General features: G+C 44.5%; 1 protein-coding gene across 2 annotated transcripts in view; it reads left to right on the top strand.

Annotated features, from left to right (window-relative positions):
- Positions 1-15,930, top strand: part of adarb1b (adenosine deaminase RNA specific B1b) — a 164,590-nt gene that overhangs the window by 108,952 nt on the left and 39,708 nt on the right. For both annotated transcript variants that reach the window (XM_084162081.1, XM_084162082.1), the window contains one exon: positions 11,437-11,498. The gene's annotated coding sequence lies outside the window, so the exon portion shown is untranslated. The remainder of the gene's footprint in view (positions 1-11,436; positions 11,499-15,930) is intronic.

The raw sequence follows: 15,930 nt of genomic DNA, 5'->3' as shown, positions 1-15,930 counted from the left end.
TTTTGAAACAACAACAGCGGCAGTTTTGTTTCCATCCAAGCATTTCAGAGTAGGACGAAGTTTCCATGTTTCACTGATGTAAGTAAGGTCAGAATTGCATGTTCCAAGCGAATGCTTAAGGTGGATGGTACACTGATCTTAGATCAGATCTGTGTTGTCGTGGTAACTTCTACCAGGAGCACTAGTGATTTCAAGGCATGAAAACGTTAAAGCAACGTAGATATAGCGTCAAACTAGCGCTTTAAGTGTAGAGCATACAGTATGTTTCTTATCCCTGGTATGTCTGCTGTTTTCCAAGGGATCACACAAACGGTGTCAGATGTGAATGTTTTGGAAGTGAGTGGGTGTGTTTAGCTGTTTTTGTTGTGTGTGTGTGTGTGCCCGACGCCGTGCGTCCATATGGTTTATGTGTGTGTATAAATTAGTGTGTGTGTGTGTGTGTGTGGGAGTAAGCTTCAAAGCCACTGAGGGGTGACTGTGCAAATCCTGCTTTGCTTTGAAAGGATCTGAAAGGTGAGGTAGCGAGGGCTGTGGATTTTGAGCAGTTCTTTGCTGTGGCGATGCGTGGTTCTTTATCGCCGTGACCATCGTGTGTTTTCAGGCAGAACGACAAGCACTTCATGTTATGAAAAAAGACCAGAACATAACACAATACTTTGTGTCATTTCTGGCCTTTCTCATGCGAGTCGTCAGAAAGATGTCCTTTGTTCGCTCAAGTGTCAGTGGAAACGGTTTCGTCTTTGTATGTGTGTGTGGCTGAGAGCGAGAGAGAGAGAGAGATAGCAAGACTTGCTGCCATTGAAGGCCACTCAGACCGACAGCGGCAAATAATCTACCCACAATGCCTTGTGCCACATCAGAGGGTGTCTCCAAGGGCTCCAAATTACCTCTTCACATCTGCTCCTGCTCTGCAACGCTACCCCACCCCCCAACCCACACACTTGCTTGGATCGATTAGACCATCTTAAGCGAACTGATGATGTGTTTAAAGATAAATTATAGTGAATGTCTCAAATTGATCGTGCTGCCAATCCATTGGTAATGCCTTGCATGTTAATCTAAGATTATATCTGAGATGACATATAGAGAGAGAGAGGGGGGGTGCTGTCATTTAGACAATACTAATGTCCAAACACGGCGATGGTCGAGGTTGCTTATAGGCACAGATTTAGTGTCAGCTTACCCTCACCAAATCCTAACCATAGCCATTAGTGGGGACAATGTAAAACTGACCTTAGAGCAGTCCTTAGAGGTAACCTCATCCTACTTGGTGATTTGAGTAAGGAAGAATAAACTTAAAATAAATACATTTTATTTTGTTCCTACAATTTGTTTTTCTCTCATTTTTCTCCTTTCTTCCTTTCTTTTCTCTCTCTCTCGCTCTCTCTCTCTCACACACTCTTTCTCTCTCTGTCTTCCACTGGTCACCTTGAACGACCATTTGTGGAGATACAATGGCATTCAAAACATTCAGTGTCAGTGTGTCCATGCCAATTAGTGGCACCTGCTCTCGTCTGGGCTCTCTATCAAAACACAGTGCGTTGTTTCGACCATTATAGCCTCTAGCGCTGGCCAACACTAAAACGGTACTATAGCAAAACCTATTTTCCTCAGCAGAGGCGCATTGGTAATCATACTGTACATTTAACTGGTATTGTTGTTATAGAAGTGTTTCTTTTTTTTGGGAGAGGAGTGAGATGGCAGAATAGGATAGCACCCGGCTTCGCAGAACAGATCCAAGCCATTTGATAGGCTTAGCACAAAACAAATATTACAAAAGAAAAGCCTTTTTCTTGCCTCTGCAGCACAACAGTTCTAAATATTTTAGAAGGAAAGAGAGAGTGAGATTAAAAAAGTGAAAACTAACAGGACGAGTGCAGGGAGTTATGTATTTACTCAGGGGTGGGGGTGTGTGTGAGCTAACAGTGAGAGGTGGTGTTTGTACACACACACACACACACACACACACACACACACACACACACACACACACACACACACACACATACAGACGTACAAATGCACACAGAGACAGAAGGAAAGCGGGGAGGCCTGCAGACAGCCAGCCAGAAAGAGAGACAAGCGTACAGGCAGGTCAACCCAACACAATGCAAACAAAGACACGTGCAGATAGACAGATGGCTTTGCTCACTGGCCCATAGCAGTCCAGCCCCTAGGCCAGGTGAGCCAGATGATGGACCCAACGCAACGTCCAAGCATCCACGTGTGTGCGTGCGTGAATGTGAACAGCAGAGCTGTCTTAAGAAGTGAATTATGGAGAGAGGAAGAGAGACAGACGGAGACTGAGATTCACAACCTCTCCTTCATTTCACCGCAAGACTATTTTTACTCCAGCGCCCATCACTCAAGAATCACACACACACAGACTTGTGTGTTGCCCTGCCAAGCAGAAACACTGTGTTTGGGTTGGCATTGTGCAGGTGGAGAGAGAGTGAGAGAGAGAGACGGACAGAGAGAAAAATAATGAGAGAGCGAGATGAGAGACATGGCAGAGTGGAAAGCTTTAAGCCTAGACCCGCATTGCTACGGTTTATGGATTTATGATGTGGTACTTCAGAGGTTGTTCAAACTGTAACATATGTCCTGTGAATGAGACACTTATAGCTTGTCATTTCCTTAATCACTGGTGCTGGATGGCCAATGCCTTTTCAAAGCCTCTGATCACTGCTCTCGAAGGCTCTTGTTGGAGATGTAGGTTTTTGCTGGCTGAATAGTCTTGCTCACATCACTGTGTGTGTGTGTGTGTGTGTGTGTGTGTGTGTGTGTCTGCGCATGTGTATTTGAAAGGATTTGACAGTCCTCAAACGTCAAGCTTGACTGAGTCAGGCTTCAGTCACAGATTACTTTCACCTGCCTCGCTGTAAACCAATTCTATGCCCCCATTTGAGTCTTTCTACTCTCTTTTTCTGACAATCGCACAGACACAAACACGCAGCGATGGCCTACTTTCAAAACACAGTTGATGTAACACAAGCTCCAGCTTTTGAATAGAGCCAGCATGGAAAAATCTAGGATTTGTATTGTTACCCTGGGTATATTTGGGAGGTTTGAAGGGGCTGGGCTCCAGGGTGAAGTTTCCTCTAAGTACAGATCTAGGATCAATCCTAACCTTAGCCATTAGTGGGGAAAATGTACAACTGACCAAAGATCGGCTTCTAGGAGAAACTTCACCCTACATCTGAATAGGCCAGATTGCTCAATAGGCATGATTTTGTAACCACTACTGTCTGTCTAGTTGTGGTAGTTGAAATTGCTCTTCTCTCATACTGTATGACAGTTGATGCTGAGTAATTTTGATATGCATTTTTAGTGGTTGATGTTTGGGACAGGGGTTTTGACAAATATGAGGTAAAATGGTATAATACGTTTTCAAATTCACAACTGCATGTGCACACACACACACACACACACACACACACACACAGCCCTCATCATCCTAATCACCATAACCATCCTGATCAGAACAGGTTGCACTGCCGGTGTGCCCGCTCTGGGTGGTGGCACCTGGTGGCTCCAGGGGTGTATTTGTGTTGGGGCGGGGTGGGCACTCCAGCTGTGATGCCCAACTTCCCACCACAGTGCCTCACCCTGGCATCTTCCCAGATGCCTGACCCAGATAGATCCAGCAGTGCCAGGGGAGAGGACAAGGGGCGCCACCCAAAACACACACAGACACATCTGCCACCCCAGCAGGTGAGCCTAAGCAAATAATGAGGATTTTTGGGGAGAAATACAAATCGTCTCCCGCTGTGCAGCTTTCCAGCTGGGTGGCAATCATAGTTGGTGGGGGTCAATTCCAATTCTAATTGCAATTCTTCTCCAATCAACTGAATTGAAATGGCATTGACCCCAACCCAGGTGCTAATACTAGGCCGGGTCAGAGGTGCACAGCGCCAATCCTCAGCCAGTGTTTTTCCCTCCCATTGACTTTCATTTAGACACTCCAGAAGTGGTTACAGCCTGGGTAACCAGGGCTGCGTTCAGCAATGTGAAATATTCAGAACTCCGCTAATAGAAATGTGGCCAATGTACTGCTCTTTGTGTCTCACTTCATCCCAGTATCATATCTCTTTATGTGCTCCCCATTCATTAAGACAGGACAAGGAGAGCTCCTAATGACGACACAGGTGGAAGGGAATATTCCAAAGCTTGTGAGAACATTGTTAAAGAGAGGAAGTGCTGACTTAGTTCTACTATGGGCTACTTTCCTTCTACTCTGCACTGGGCTCCCCTGTGCTGAAAAGGATTTGCTAAATCTAACTGCACTATATCAAAGCTGGTCTAGTGCTATTATCACTGATTTATTGAAAAAGGCGCTTCAACCTACTCTCTCCCTACTTTGCTAGTCCAGATTCGACCTTCTGACACCCCTCTTCCCCAGTGGCTGCAGTCCCAGTGTCTCCTGATGTTTTTGGGGCCGCTTCCCTTCTTTCCTTATTGGTGTGTCTGCCAGAGCCCTCCAGGCCCTGTGTGCTGTGGTGTGTGTGTGTGTGCCACCAGAGGGCAGACAGACGGAGGCAGCTATTGTTCTGTTGTGTTGCCCTGGAGCAGCGGGCACAGCCTCAAAGGCCCTGGCAGCAGAGCAGAACGACGGGGACTCCTCCCTGTGCCACCCCACCTAACACTGGGCTGGCTCCCATATGGGCCTGCTAGGAGGGTGGGTTGAACGCAAGGACAGACCAAGAAGTCTGCAGATGTTATGGCAGGTGCAGCAAAATGCTTATGTTTCTAGCTCCAACAGTGCAGTAATACCTAACAATACAAAACAATACACACAAATCCAAAGAAATTAAAAGAAAGGAATGAAGAAATATCAGAACAAGCAATATAATGTAAATATATACACCGGCTAGTTTATTAGGTACACCCATCTAGTCCCGGGTCGGGCCCCCTTTGCCTCCAGAACAGCCTGAATTCTTCGGGGCATTCTATAAGTTGTTGGAAATGTTCCACAGGGATGTTGGCCCATGCTGACGCAAATATTATCATGCAGTTGCTGCAGATTGGACGGCGGTACATTCATGCTGAAAATAGTCCGTTCCATCTCATCCCAAAGATGCTCTATTGGGTTGAGGTCTGGGGACTGCGCAGGCCACTCAAGTAAACTGAACTCGCTGTCATGTTCCATGACTCACTGTCTGTAAGAGCGATCAATTTTCGTGAACGGGGTGATGTACCTAATAAACCTTGAGACAATTGAGATATGGATTGTGTATGTGTGCCACTCAGTGGGTGAATGGGCAAGACAAAATATTGAAGTGCCTTTGAACGGGGTATGGTAATAGGTGCCAAGCGCACCGGTTTGTGTCAAGAACTGCAATGCTTCTGGGTTTTTCACACTCAACAGTTTCCCTTGTGTATCAAGAATGGTCCACCACCCAAAGGACATCCAGCCAACTTGACACAACTGTGGGAAGCATTGGAGTCAACATGGGCCTACATCTCTGTGGAATGCTTTCGACACCTTGTAGAGTCCATGCCCCGATGAATTGAGGCTGTTCTGAGGGCAAAATGGGAGAGTGCAACTCAATATTAGAAAGGTGTTCCTAATGTTAGGTATACCCACCGGCCAGTTGATTAGGTACACCAACCCGTTCACGAAAATGGATAGCTCCTACAGACGTGGCTGTGGCTTGCTATATAAAGCAGACAGACAGGCATCAAGGCATTCAGTAACTGTGATTTTGAGTGTGGTATGATCGTCGGTGCCAGGCACGCCTGATCCAGTACCTCAGAAACGTCCGCCCTCCTGGACTTTTCACGCACGACAGTGTCTAGGGTTTCCCAAAAAATGGTGCGACAAACAAAAAACATCCAGTCGGCGGCAGTCCTGTGGAACGTTTACGACTTGTAGAATCCACGCCCCAAAGAATTCAGGCTGTTCTGGAGGTAAAGGGGGGTCCGACCCAGTACTAGATGGGTGTACCTAATAAACTGGCGAGTGAGTGTATAATGGTCTGTATAGACAGTATGGACAGTCTATGAATAGAAAAGGTTTGTACAGCAGTAGTTATATAGGATGAGCCTTATCAACAGTAGGGATTGGCATTTGAAATTATTACAGTATTCAAATTTGGCCACCTACTTGTCGTCTTTCTTAGTATTCAAATAATATCATATTTTTTCAGATATCCGTATAGTCTAAATACATGTTTTAAATGTATTTTATTTATGTATTTCTTTGGGGAGACTTCCTCGCGCGAGAGAGAGTGCCGGTGCGCTGCGCTGCGCTGCGCTCTGCTCTGAAAGTCTGTGTGTGGCACAGAGGGAGAGAGAGGAAGTAGCCAAACTGACTCGCGCTAGTTAGACAAACTTGTTGCTGCCATAGGCATTCAGTAATTGTTCAAGTTACCTGTCTTCACTGCATCAAGATAGCTAGCTAACTAAAGTAGCAAGGCTAATTGAGGCTATTTTGCTGCACTCCCTGTCCAATGTCTACAACAACTCCATTCATATGAAACAACAGCCTACTCCTTCTCATTTAGCCAACTTAATTACATTTTGCATTAATTAGGAAACTCCGACCTCACTTGCTACACATGGAGCCTCTGACTGTTGCACCGCTTTGAAAGACCGACAATAACAACAAGCTACATTTGTGAAACGTGTGTCTTTTTTATGGGGTGCACTGGTCTAACCTTGTAGGCTATGTAGAAATGTCACATAGATAATTGTATTTAATTTTAGACAAAGCCTTAAAAAATAATAGGCCTATTTTTTTCTCCTAAAAAAGGAACACTCTCCCAAGTAATCAAATACTAACATTCGTTCAGATAATTGAATATTCGAAAAACCTTGCCCATCCCTAATTAACAGGAGTAAGCGCTGACCACAGGACAACGTGCTACCGTCATTCATAGACATACATATTCATGTACATTCATAACCTTGAATATTCAATTCAGTGTATATACGTATATACAGTACATCATTGGCATCACTCTGCAGTCCGCACCCAGTCGTTTGTATACAATAGTAGCATAGCACTGTTTTCCTAGCCAATGACAGATGGGGACTGCAGATGTAAATTTGTAGCTACATCTGGTGCAATGTATTTGTTGTGCATGGTCCCTGGCAGATAAACAATTTTAGATAACCCATATAGACTTGAATAAAACATCATTCAATCATTGTCCCGCTCTCACCCCAGTCTACAGGTAATTAGGACTGCTGCTCTTTGCCTTTAGTTCTGAGTTGCTGATGGAGGATATTGCTATATGCTGAATTTGCCCAGGATTTTAAAGGAGTTCAAATGAGGTGTGTGTGTATGTGTGCGCCTGCATGCTCCTGTGTGGGTGTGCACGTGCCAGGCACCTGCGTGTGTGTGTGTGTGTGTGTGTGTGTGTGTGTGTGTGTGTGTGTGTGTGTGTGTGTGTTTACACTGAGAACTCCTTCTCCCTCTCTCTGAATGCTACTGAACGACACTGTGTACTCGTTCCCCCTCACCTCTCTGCAGTGTTAAATATTTAAAGCTCTGCATTCACACTGCATTGGGCAGCACTAACGTCGAGCACTAGCCCATGGCCCGCGGGTACAGGGAGCAAACGCTACGGAAGAAATTTGACAAGAGCCTCCAGATAACTTTTAATATCCGATGTTCCGGTGCTGCTGGAGATGTAGTGAGAGAGCAATTCTGCGTCCATGGTTCTGTGTGAGTCTACTTTAACTAGATTTCAGTGGTTTAGGGACAAGATGGAAAAATATGCAGGAAGTACACAGGCACTCACGCGCATATTATGGCACCCACACGCACGCACACACACACAGTTATATGCTTTACAGAGGTACATGGACTCCAGGCCAGTGTGCTTAATATAAGGGCAATGCTGCCCCCTTCTGGACAGGTATACATTTACACATCAGAATAGGACATACATCCACAGAAGATGGGTTACTTACAGACACACACATGTTTATTTTACTATCCATTCAAAATCCTATTTTCCCTAAACCTTTAACCCCAAAACCCTAATCCTAATTCCTAAACCTAACCCTAACCCTAATTGTAACCCTAAACCTAACCCCTAAGCCTAAAAAAGGCTTTTTCCTTGTGGGGATCAGCGAAATGTTCCTAGTTTTACTATCCTTGTCAAGTCTTCTTGTTCCCACAAGGATAGTAAAACCAAACCAAACCACACACACACACACACACACACACACACACACACACAGTCAATCACATTTTCTTCATCCTCTCCGAGGATATTAAATGTTTCAAATTAACTATTTTTCAGCACTATGTTAGGAAGGAGGGAGAACCACCTCAGACAGACTGATAAAAGCTCTTTATCACCTATATGTGAGCGAGGGATGACAGGCGAGAACACACAGAGGAATATAAAAAAGTATTAAAATAGTTATTGTAAAGTGCTTGGCCAAGTTCTCCTAGACCTTTTTCGAACCGGCAAAAGCCCAGCCACCTTGTCAGGACCCTCCTCATGCATGTCTGCTCTGATGTGGCGCCTGTGGCCTAATTGTCTGCTGAGTGAGGACTGACTGGGCTGGGAGATTAAACTCTACTGCTTACACAGTCACGCAGTCTCTTTCTCTCTCTCTCTCTCTCTCTCTCTCTCTCTCTCTCTCTCTCTCTCTCTCTCTCTCTCTCTCTCTCTCTCTCTCTCTCTCTCTCTCTCTCTCTCTCTCTCTCTCTCTCTCTCTCTGTCTCTCTGTCTCTTTCTCAAACACACATTTGCATGTACTAACTCTAAAACAATAGCATTCTCAAAGTTTGGTCTCTAGCCTCCCCCTCTCATCTATCCCCCTCTCCCTGTCACTCGTTCTGTGTGGGGTTGGTAGTATCTTTTTGCATGGCTTATTTGGGTCTTGCCCAATTATAATGTACCCGCCACCACCACGTCTCTTATTCCCCTGCCCCCTCAGTGGGTGAGTGCCCTGACCTGAGCCCTGTGGCACGGAGGTGGTGCCGCCCCATTCCCTGGCCTCAGTGGCCTGTCCTAAATGATGATGCTAATGATCCTGACCCAGACTCACACACCTCTCTCTCTCACTCTCCTTCAACCTCTCTCTGTAGCACTCTCTCTCTGTACAGATGCTCTCTCTCTGTAAAGTATCTCTCTCCCTCCCCCTCCCTCTCTCTCTTTCTCTCTCTGACCACACTGACCCTGCTGGAAGCTGTATGGCTGGATGACTGGTCACTAAGTAGGCTAGGCTACTCATTTGGAGCATGACATAGTCTTCCTAGACTATCTATCTGACTGGCCGTCATTTTCATCCCACGCTCTATTCAGATGAAACTGGAAACTGACATTTTTTTATTCACACAAGTTTAGATCTAAGGTTTAACCATAAAGGGGGAATAAATACTGTATTTACAGTACAGTGAAATATCCATCACTCATGATTAATTAAACGTAACCTTAGTTTTGGGTAATGAAGACCATTGCTACGCCCTACTGGTGTATTAGGCTATGGGTTCATTGATTTATTATTCTGATTCTTACTGTGAGTTCCTTGATATTGCCCATCCTTTCCATAGCCCATATATTGAAGATGAAGCTATTCTTCCACTTGGTCAGATTTCAGTTCATGCATCATTTGGAACAAATTATGTTGAAGGCCAACTCAATATCGCTCCCTTTGGCTGGACCTGACGCAATTGGTCCAACTGGGAAAAGTGCCCCATAGCATGGCTAAAAGCTCTAAAAGTTCCAGATGAGTTTTGCCCTCCTAACATTGACACTTGTAAACAGGGCCATGCGACTACATACACAAAGTTTGTACTATAATTTCCGGGAACTCACACTTAGACTGCAGTCTTGTTTGTATCCTATTTGTGGCCTTTAATTTGGTCCAAACACATGTTCAAAGGTTTTGGGGAAATTACTCTGACTTTAGGAATTGGTTCCACTACCACAATGGCCATTTTTATTTAAATCATGTTTTTTCAGTTAACTGTATGTAAACAGATATACTGTACGAGTTTAGGAAATATAAATTGTGACGACAGTTGTTTGGCCTTTGACTAGTGTTAGCCTGTAAAAAGAAGCTGTATTTTTGTATAATTATTATGCAACCACAGGGAGAGCCATCTGAAGTTCATGCTTTATTCAGTCTGAGATGCCTTACTGTTTCTCAACCAAGACCACTTCCTTCTCCTCTTGGCTCTCAAGACCGTTCGCGGTCAGACTTGGCCAGCTGTGGTTGTACTTGACCTATATACTGTCAGTAGTGTGACGGAAATGCTGTCGGCTAGTCTCTCTGTCTCTGTCTCTGTCTCTGTCTCTCTCTCTCTGTCTCTCTCTCTGTCTCTCTCTCTCTGTCTGTCTGTCTGTCTGTCTCTCTCTCTCTCTCTCTCTCTCTCTCTCTCGCCGACTGGCACATGCTTGTCTTATAGAAGAGCTGTCTAAACACGTCTGTTGGTCTAAGCCACAGTACCACCACAGCAATGGGAATTTGAAGCGGGCAGTGATGGAGACGGCTGTGGTGTCCTCAAAGGACCCCTCTGGTCAAAGATATGGACCTCCTCATCCCTACTCACTGCTCATTTCTCTATCAATCTCTCTTTTTCTCTCCTCTATCTCGATCTCCCTCTCTCCTCCCCCCTACTCTCTTTCCTCTCTTCCTCTCCTCCCTCTGATACTCTCTCTCTTTTCCCCACTCTCGTAATCAGATAGTTTAAAGCTTTATGGCTTTGGCTGGTCCAAGCTGTTTTTCTGCACAGAATTTTTACGTATTTTATACACTCTAGTGGACTTTCACTACAGATTTTAACTGTTGTTATTTTCTGCCCGCTTTTCCTTTGGGGTAAAGTGATTTCTCACATGCTACTGTCTCCCCCGCTTCTCTAAACCTGTAAGCTCTACGTGACGAGGTGTGTTGTGTGTGTCTTCCTCAACCTGCCGGCTGTCAACTACTGTCTGGCCTATAGCTTCTGGAGCAGGAGGGAGGGAGGGAGGGAGGGAGGAAGGGAGGGAGGGAGGGAGGGAGGGAGGAAGGGAGGAAAGGAACCGAGCGAGGGGAGGGAGGGACCGAGCGAGGGGAGGGAGGAAGGAAGGAAGGAAAGATGGGTGGAAGAAGTGATGATATGTGATGGATGACTGGGACGGAAACGTATGGGCTCTGGGGCCTGGAATGAATTTATCTGTTTTGTGAGACGTCCTCAAATACCTGTATGTGTGTGTGTGTGTGTGAGCCTGTGAGCCTGTGTGTGAGCCTACAGGATGTGTGTTGTCAAAAAGAAACGAAAGACCAAGGCACTCTTCATGTAATGAAAGATGTATACAAAGACTGACCAATAACCCCTTTACCAAAGAGCACCTTCATTTTACAAAGTTCTACCATTGTATCCTAGTAGTGCTTCCCTCCTTTTTTTCCTATGTGTGTTGTGCCTGTCAGCAGGTACCAGTGTATGCTACTGTAGGTGTAAGCTGACCTGTGCTCTCCTTTCTCTCCCAGGCCACTGGAGAAGACCCACAGAGAGCGCAAGCACTACACAACGGACAACAAAGGGAAAACAGGTGTGTAACTAATTATCTCTCCCCCCCCCTCTCTCTTTCTATCTCTTCCCCCTCTCTCTCGCCCCCTCTCTCTCCCCCCCTCTCTCACTCTCTCTCTCACCCATATAACCACTGTTCCACTCTGTCAGCCTCCCTCACTGGCTGTGTTTCTGTCATATCTAGGGCCAACAGTTTTTATTAGTCAGGTCACATGGTCATTGATCTGAGCCCTACTCATGACTACTGATGGAAAATCAGTAAATAGATGAGTGCAAGTTTGTTGAAAACTGGCTTTCGCTCCCCTTCCATTTCTCCTGCAGATGCTCTGGTTATTTGCCTGGGGTTTTCTCATATTCTTTATATTGCACCATAAAGCCTCTGGTGTCCCATGCTACACTGTGAGGGTGAACCTGCAATACCAATGTCTTCCACTGAGGGACAGTGTGCACCAAGATAAAGGCACATGTCATCTTGTGGTTTTCTTTGTGGATTCTGGTTAGTATGGTTTAGGCCACTTGTGTCAAACTCATTCCACGGAGGGCCGAGTATCTGCGGGTTTTTGCTCCTCCCTTGTACTTCATTGATGAATTAAGGTCACTGATTAGTAAGGAACTCCCCTCAACTGGTGGTCTAGGTCCAGCAGACTCTAGGCCCTCCATGGAATGAGTTTGACACCCCTGGCTTAGACAGAAGGGTAAAAGTAAGGCTTTAGATAGAAGGGTAAAATATTATTCATGTACAACCATATTCAAGGACAGTGTCATACATGGTCATTATAGTAAGGCCTCCTGTATTCTATGTCTAAATGTGCTGTTTGTGCGACTGTTATACACTGCTAATATTTAGCAAAGTTGTGATTGCATTTAGTGAAGTAATAACAGAGTAGTGATGGTATATGCCCACTAGAGGGAGGTAGAGTACTGTGCTGCAGTATTGTGACTTCACACTGAATACTTCAGCTTTTTTGTTCCTTGTCTTATTTAGTTATGCCAGAGCCTATTAAGATATTATACACACATCTCGTGACGTATGAGATATTTCACCTCAAAGGTGTGTTATTATTGCAGAACAAGTACCTTGGGCTCAGCTGTTTTACAGCATGAGTGTGTGTTTTGAGAAATGTGAGCACTTGTAGTTACAGTAGTTTATGAGTGTGTTTACAGTAGTGTGACTGTGTTTATTTGAGTGTGTGACTGTGTGTGTAGCCTACATTATAAGCATGCATGTTGTCCATGTGTGTGCATGCTGGTGTGCATGCAAGTCTATTCGGCTTAGTATATGGTGTGTTAGTTAGTGTGTGTGTGTGTGTGTGTGTGTGTGTGTGTGTGTGTGTGTCTATGCACATACAGTATGTGTGTTAGTGCGCATGTGTTTTGGCTGATGTATGAGTGTGTGTGTGTGAACAGGTAGAGGCCAGGCGATGAGCCAGAGGCAGCCTGTGATAGGTTGAGGGACAGTGTGACGTGTCAGTGAGACGCTATAGAAGCACTGAGCTGGCGGGGGCAAGCTGCCTCTTCTGCCTGGAGAGAGAGCGTGGAAAAGAAAGAGAGAGAAATATAGGACCAACTCTATGAGATATTCTACAACTCTCTGAGAAACAGCACCAGTCCTCTCCTTTGAGAATATCCACTTCCCTCCACACGCTCGCTATCTGCTCCCCTCCAACTAGGTGGAGGGAGACAGAAACCAAGAAAGAAAAAAAGAGAGACCGAGAGAGGGAGGGTGAGGGTAGTCAGTGTTCCACCACATGGCTAGAATCTTGAGGGCCAGTAGTGAGTGTTTCCAGGACAGGACAGGAGAGCAGTGTGGTAGCCAGTGGAGGACAGAACGGTACAGGAGAGGAGTGTGTTAGCCAGTGGAGGACAGGACAGTATGGCCCTGTTCAGCACTGGGCCCCAGAGCCTGGGCTCCTACTACTGCCTCATCCGCAGGAGGTTCAAGAGGAGGCGCAAGAAACGCAGCGAGCGCCAAGGTATCCAACTTCTATTTGTAGTTTGTGTGATGCGCGCGTGTGTGTACGTTTGTCAGTGTGTATTGCACGATTACCTTTTAAATTACTTTGAACGATTCTGTAGTAGTTTCTCTTGGTCTAGCAGTGGTTACACTACAATGATTTAATATAGGGAAGTAATGCAGTTGAAATACGCAACCTGTTCATTAAACAATGACAAGTGTCTGTCTGAGGGAGTATGCTGTAAATATTGAGCTCGAGATGTAGAAATTGAACCCAAGTCAGTGTAGGACGGAGTATTGCTTTTCTTTTTCTTTTGGCAGTGTGTGTGGTTTGCTTCTCTGTGAATGTCTCAGTGTTGTGAGTGTGACTGTGTGAAAGAGATATTTAAGGTTTAGGCTTCATTGTTTACAGTGCTTGTTGCTGTTAAGTGTGTGATAACTGGTTCTCAGACATCTCTATGAGTGAGACTGACTTCTCTGTGAATTTTGAGTGAGAGGGACTTATCGGTTAGCAGTGTTGGGGATAACGCGTTACAAAAGTAACCCGTTACGTAATCCGATTACTTTTATGAGTAACGGAGTAAAGTAACGCGTTACTTTTTCAAATTGGGTAATATTATTACAGTTATTTTGTCAAACAAAGCGTGCATTACTTTCAGAATCATATCTCTACCGGGTGCGTGTTTCCATGATCTGATCTCGACTTGTTTCCACATTTAGTTCTCGAGCGAGCGGAGAAAGGCTGTTTGGAGAAATGTCATATGCTGTCCATAGAAATGTATAGAGGGCGCACCTCTGATCTTTGCCATTGATCACTTCTGTGAAAGCAAAGCCCATAGAGGGCTTTCCCATCTAGTGTCAAGTGTGCCCTCTATACATCTCTATGGGTCTGTGTACGTACGGTCTATAACCAGAACTGGTGGCTCGAGAGAAAGATTTTGAATGAAAATATAGGAAATCTGTACAGATGTTTGGCTTACGGTATACAGTGCCTTCAGAAAGTATTCACACCCCCTGACTATTTCCAAATTTTGTTGTGTTACAGCCTGAATTTAAAATGGATTACATTTATATTTTTTGTTACTGGCCTACACACAATACCTCATAATGTCATAGTGGAATTATGTTTTTACAAATTCATAAAAAATAAAAAGCTGGAATGTATTGAGCCAATAAGTATTCAACCCCTTTCTTATTGCAAGCCTAAATAAGTTCAGGAGTAAACATGTGCTTAACAAGTCACATAATAAGTTGCATGGACTCTGTGTACAATAATAGTGTTTATCATGATATTTGAATATTATATTATATATTTGACCTGATCTCTGTACCCCACACATACAATTATCTGTCAGGTCCCTCAGTTGAGCAGTAAATTTCAAACACAGATTCAACCACAAAGACCAGGGAGATTTTCCAATGCCTCGCAAAGAAGGGCACCTATTGGTAGATGGGTAAAAATAAAAATACACATTTTTAAAAAGCAGACATCGAATATCCCACTGAGCATGGTGACGTTATTAATTACACTTTAGATTGTGTATCAATACACCCAGTCACTACAAAGATACAGGCGTCCTTCCTAACTCAGTTGCCAGAGAGGAAGGAAACCACTCATGAATTTCACCATGAGGCCTAAGGTGACTTTAAAACAGTTACAGAGTTGAATGGCCATGATAGGAGAAAACTGAGGATGGATCAACAACATTGTAGTTACTCCACAATACTAACCTACAGTGAGGGGGAAAAGTATTTGATCCCCTGCCTATTTTGTACGTTTGCCCACTGACAAAGACATGATCAGTCTATAATTTTAATGGTAGATTTATTTGAACAGTGAGAGACAAAATAACAACAACAAAAAATCCAGAAAAACGCATGTCAAAATGTTATAAATTGATTTGCATTTTAATGAGGGAAATAAGTATTTGACCCCCTCTCAATCAGAAAGATTTCTGGCTCCCAGGTGTCTTTTATACAGGTAACGAGCTGAGATTAGGAGCACACTCTTAAAGGGAGTGCTCCTAATCTCAGTTTGTTAGCTGTATAAAAGACACCTGTCCACAGAAGCAATCAATCAATCAGATTCCAAACTCTCCACCATGGCCAAGACCAAAGAGCTCTCCAAGGATGTCAGGGACAAGATTGACAGAGTGAAAAGAAGGAAGCCTGTACACAATAAAAGTATTCCAAAATATGCATCCTGTTTGCAATAAGGCAATAAAGTAAAACTGCAAAAAATGTGGCAAAGAAATTAACTTCATGTCCTGAATACAAGGCATTATGTTTGGGGCAAATCCAATACAACACATTACTGAGTTCCACACTCCCTATTTTCAAGCATAGTGGTGGCTGCATCATGTTATGGGTATGATTGTAATTGTTAAGGACTGGGGAGTTTTTCAGGATAAAGAAATAAACGGAATGGAGCTAAGCACAGGCAAAATCCTAGAGGAAAACCTGGTTCAGTCTGCTTTCCACCAGACACTGGGAGATGAAT

This window comes from Coregonus lavaretus (genome assembly GCF_964263955.1).
Source record: "Coregonus lavaretus genome assembly, chromosome: 5".
In the NCBI taxonomy this organism is placed as follows: domain Eukaryota; kingdom Metazoa; phylum Chordata; class Actinopteri; order Salmoniformes; family Salmonidae; genus Coregonus; species Coregonus lavaretus.
This window is presented reverse-complemented; position numbering and strand designations above follow the sequence as displayed.